Source organism: Lupinus angustifolius, chromosome LG02, assembly GCF_001865875.1.
Source record: "Lupinus angustifolius cultivar Tanjil chromosome LG02, LupAngTanjil_v1.0, whole genome shotgun sequence".
Classification (NCBI taxonomy): domain Eukaryota; kingdom Viridiplantae; phylum Streptophyta; class Magnoliopsida; order Fabales; family Fabaceae; genus Lupinus; species Lupinus angustifolius.
The window spans coordinates 11,420,672-11,426,615 of NC_032010.1; positions in this window are offsets into that span (position 1 = coordinate 11,420,672).

Here is a 5,944-nt window from a genome sequence, read left to right on the forward strand (position 1 = left end):
GACTAGGTCGACCATCTTTTCTAGCTCAACAACCTAATCAACCTTCTGATGGGCAAGGACAGCCTTCTCCTCTTCCAGCACCCCCACCCGAGCTTGAGAAGCCTTTAGTTCCCTAGTAAGTCGATCAACCTCCCTTCGGATGGATGTCTTGCACCCGACCCTCCGACTCTTCCAACTTTACCCTCAGACGCTAGACCTCCAGCTCTACCTCCTTAAACCGAGTGATCATCTCAGTTAGTTTCTCATGGTTCTCCATGGCCATCCGGTGAGCACACTCTTGACGATAAGACATCACCGACAGTTGCCCATTGGACGCTAAGGCTTGAGCCTCTACCTCCCTCAGCTCTAGCGCATGAGCCTCTACCAACTTCTACATGTCGGTCGAGTATTGCTCTTGCAGATTAGTCAAGACGTTGCTCTCCATTCGGCTCAAGAGGACCTACCATCTTCAAAGTATTTGGCCTTCAAAGCTGAAAGGAGAGTGGACAGCCACAACTGTCGTAAGAGGTCGATTATAAAGGGCCCTTCCAAAAGCTCCATGACGGAAGAACTTAGGAGTTTCTCCTCCAACTCTAGAGAAGTCTAGAAGGTTGAGAATTGAAAGTGTGCATGTCAAGAGGAACACTTTGGAAAGCTCTCCTTGAACGTCATGGTTTTGATGAGGACAACGTGTGCCTAAAAGTGCTTGAAGATAACCAACAATCCAACGTGCTTGAGTCTTTTATTTGGTACTAGGCTTAGACTAGTTTCTAGTTTAAGTTGAGTCGAAGGCTTAGGGCACCTAAAACATGTCTCATATGCATTTATCTTTAAATCATTTCATCCATGAGATATGTTCATTTGATAATATGTTCATGCATTACATAAATACATGTATATATGCATTCTAGGCATAAAACTAAGTGTCAAACATGTATTATCTAAGTGCATAACATATTCGATGTTTTCTATTTGAAAATACACATTTTATTTAGTGTTAATCGATTAACCATACCTTTAATCGATTAACCCAACTGCTGTGTAAAGTGGTTGCCACTGGAACACGTTTTTGTAATGCAGTTAATCGATTAAAGGTTTACGTTAATCGATTAACCTAACTGATTTTTAAGTTGTTAAAACTGAAAAACTGAAAAACAGAATCAGTTATGATTTTTAGTCCCGTTAATCGATTAAGAAGGTATTTAATCGATTATCTGGGGTTCTGGACTGATTCTTTATAAACTGCGTTTTCAGAATTAATCTCATAAGTTGCATGTTGCATTTATTAGAGAGTTAGAGCATTCTACGTGTTAATTGCTGCATCTATTTGTTAATTGCATTAGTGAGTTTAGAAATGAGAGATTCCTTGCTTTAGGATTGAGTGCATTTCATGTTATAATCTCTCATGTTTTCCCTCACATGTTCATGCATATTTTTGATGCGTTTTTCATGAATTTTATAATTCTGTAACTTCTGTTTTCATAACTAATACTTGTCATTTCACATGTGTTTGTGTTAAATGTGCATTAGAGTAAAGCCTTCATGTTGTATTTGAGCTTAGGTATAGCTTAATATTACTCTTGTAATTCTTGTGTAATTGTTGTGAAAGGGAATCTCTTGGTGTCGTATCACCAGTAGAGATTGTGTGTTTCTTCATAGCTTAGAGTGTAAGAAAAGGAAAGAACGAGAGATTCTTTGGCTGGGGCTACGCCGAAAGAAACGTTTTCTTTATCGGTAGGAAGGGAGTCAAACCATTGGATAGTTTCTTTGATTTCTTGTCATTTGCTAAGTGTTGTAATTGGATAATGTGTTTGTAAATTACATTGATTCGATTATAGTGAAGGAAATCTCCCAAGTCAGCCGGGAGGCCTGGATGTAGTTTGCAGTGGACAGCAAACGAACCAGGATAAAAATTCGATTTGCAGGATTTGTTTCTCTCTCTCTCTTTACTGTTTTTCAATCGATTTAATTTGTATATTTGATTCAACTAATACATTCTGTTCTTTTGTTGTATTGCAAGCTATTCTGATATACAAATTTGTAAGCTCTGTATTCGTTCTGTTATCGGTTATTTGTTTCGCATTTAATCGTTTCTGTAATTGCTTACTGGTTCTGTTTAATCGATTAATATTCCTGTGTTAATCGATTATACTGTTTCTATTAATCGATTAAAATAGTTTCTGTTTAAAACTGTTTTTTGTGTTAATCGATTAAGACTGTGCTTATAATCGATTATCCTTTTCTCCTTAATCGATTAAATAGGGTTGATTCAGCATTAAGTGTTGATTTGCGAAAAGCGGTAATTCTAACCGCGACACCTATTCAACCCCCCCCTTCTAGGTGTATTGTAACCACTGATACCTAACAAGTGGTATCAGAGCTAGTACGAAGTGCTAGCTCAACCGCGTATTCGTGATCCTAAAGGGAAAAGGAATGGGTTCTTCAAATCCATTTGGTGGTGATGGGTCATCCATTAATCGACCACCAATATTCAGTGGTGAAGGGTATGCCTACTGGAAAGTGCGCATGCAAATTTTTATTGAGGCCATAGACTCGGATATTTGGGAATCCGTAGTCAACGGCCCTTACGTTCCACAACATCTTGTGGACGATCAACCTAAAGATAAACCGAAAAGTTTATGGACCGATGATGAGCGCAAAAAGGTCCAGCATAACCTGCGCGCCAAAAACATCATCACATCGGCCCTATCATATGATGAATTCTTTAGGGTCTCGCAGTGCCATAATGCGAAAGAAATGTGGGACACTTTACAAGTGACTCACGAAGGCACTAGCGAAGTCAAGCGCGCAAGACTGAACGCGCTGACCCACGAATATGAGTTGTTTCGCATGTTACCAAGCGAATCAATATGTGATATGCAAAAGCGATTCACTCATATTGTCAACCATTTAGTTGCTCTCGATAAATCATTTGCTAGAGGTGAACTAACTAATAAAGTTTTGCGTTGTCTTGACAGGAGATGGCAACCAAAGGTGACTGCAATTGTTGAGTCTAAAGATTTAGATTCTATGCCTTTAGCTACTTTATTTGGAAAACTTCAAGAGCATGAAATGGAGTTGGGTCGCTTGACCATGAATGAAGAATCAGACCGGAAGAAGAAGAGCATCACTTTGAAGGCCACGACCTCCAAAGACAAAGAAGAGAAAATTGATGATGAATCTGATTCCGATCTAGATGATGAAACTATGGGTCTCCTAGTCCGAAAATTTAGCAAATTCATTAAAAGAAAAGGAGGACTCAAAAAGTTTCAAAAGAAGGAAGCGAAAGAGTCAACCAGTAAAGGCAAGAATAACAAGGATCGCTTCACTTGCCATGAGTGTGGAAAGGTAGGGCACATGAGGTTTCAGTGTCCAACCTACCTAAAGAAGGTTGATTCAGAGAAGAGCACTCCCAGGGACTTCAAATCCAAGAAAGCTTACATCGTTTGGGATGTACCTGAGGAGGAATCGACATCGAGCACCTATAGTGAGGAGGAGTCAGCAAAGCTGTGTCTGATGGCCAGATCTGACATCAATACAAATTCAGACTCATGCAAGGGCAATGATGAGGTATATTCTGACACCTCATCCACTTCGAATGATTCACCTCCTTATGATGTATTGTATGATGCTTATGTCGAGTTGCATGATGAATTAAAGAAATTGGCTAGAATTAACATTGATAGGAAAAGAATAATCCTGATAAACGAACAAAAAATAAGCCAATTACAAAAAGAATTAGATGAATTAAAACTGGAAAATGAAACTTTAGATCTCATCTATTCTTGTAGTTCATGTAACTGCTCTGCTAGTAACTTATGTCAAAAACCTGTCTGTGAGACTTGCGAGACTTTGCAAGAGGACAATTTTAAACTAAATGAAAAACTCACACGTCTCACAAACAGTAAACTGCAATTAGATAACCTGCTTAATCAAACTAGAAATGTTGGTGATCGAACTGGTCTAGGTTATACTCGCACTGCTAAAAAGAAGCGACCATATAGAAAACCGGTAGCTCAAGCTAAAAACAAATATCATAAGCATTCTCCTACTTGTTTTTATTGTAACACATATGGTCATACTTATCATTCATGCTATATCAAAAAGTATGGTATACCTAGCGGAGTTTATGTATGGAAAAAGAAGGGAGATAATTCCCTAATCACTAACAGAAAAGGACCCAACACCAATTGGGTACCTGAGAAAAGTAAGTAATCTATTTTGCAGGTATGTCTCCGAACACATGGACAAAAATGGTACTTAGATAGTGGGTGTTCGAGGCATATGACAGGTGATAGATCAAATTTCCTGGATCTCTCACTTAAAGGAAAAGGATACGTCACTTATGGAGACAACAACAAGGGAAAGATACTCGGCACAGGAACAGTTGGTAACTCATCCCAAACTCTGATTGATAATGTCCTTTATGTTGAAGGACTAGAACATAACTTGTTGAGTATAAGCCAACTCTGCGATAAAGGTAATCGTGTATCCTTCGATTCTGATTGTTGTGTCATTCGTGATATTTTATCTAATAACGTTAAATTTGTTGGTCACCGTATAAATAATATTTACATGGTTAATTTGGACGATGTCACTACATTATTTTCAAAATGCCTTATTTCTAAAGAAGATGACATCTGGCTATGGCATAGACGTGTTGCACATATCCATATAAAGCATCTAGATAAATTATCATCAAACGAACTAGTTGAGGGGCTACCAAAATTGAATTTTAAAACTAAAGAAATTTGTGACACTTGTCAAAAGTGTAAACAAACCAAAAACTCTTTTAAAAATAAAAATGTGATATCCACCTCAAGACCTTTGGAGCTACTCCATATGGACTTGTTTGGACCATCACAAATCATGAGTTTTGGTGGTAGTTACTACGCTCTAGTTATTGTTGATGATTTCTCTAGATTTACATGGACATTGTTTTTATCATCAAAAAGCGACGCGTTCAAAAATTTTAAAAATCTTGCCAAGCAAATCCAAAACCAACTTAACCTAAAAATAATATATATACGAAGTGATCACGGGGGAGAATTTGAGAACTTTCAGTTCGACAAATTCTGTGATAAGCATGGCATTTTGCATCAGTTCTCTGCTCCTCGCACTCCACAACAAAATGGAGTTGTAGAGAGGAAAAATCGTGTTTTAGAAGAATTAGCGAGAACCATGCTTAACGAAAGTAATACCCCCAAGTACTTCTGGGCTGATGCAGTTCATACTGCATGCTATGTTATAAATCGAGTACTCTTAAGGCCAAACTTGAACAAAACTCCTTATGAACTTTTAAAAGGCCGCAAACCAAATATATCCCATCTTCACGCTTTCGGTTGCAAATGTTTTATATTAAATAATGGAAAGCGGGCCTTAGGGAAATTCGACTCTAAAGCCGATGAGGGAATATTTTTGGGATACTCGATTCATAGCAAAGCGTTCAGAGTCTTTAACAAATATTTAATGCAAGTTGAAGAGTCTATCCATGTACAGTTTGACGAATCTTCTCCAAAAGAGAAGAGAAAGGTCGTTTCTGATGATGTTGCAGGTGCTTTGGAAGAAGCATACTCCAAGGACATGGATAATGAAAAAGGAGCCAATGATGAAGGTCAAATCGAACCTCAAGAGCACTCAGACATGCCTACCGTGTGGAAAACAAAGAAAGCTCACCCAATTGATAAAGTTATAGGTGACATATCTACGGGAGTGGTAACCCGTAGTTCCTTACGAAATTTCTGTAATTTTGTAGCTTTTGTATCGCAAATTGAGCCTAAGACCGTTGATGAGGCCATTGAGGATGTACACTGGGGTATAGCTATGCAAGAAGAGCTAAACCAGTTTGAGCGCAATCATGTGTGGGACTTGGTCCCCAAACCTAATGATCATCCCGTAATTGGTACTCGATGGGTCTTCAGAAATAAACTTGATGAATCTGGCTTAATAATTCGAAATAAAGCAC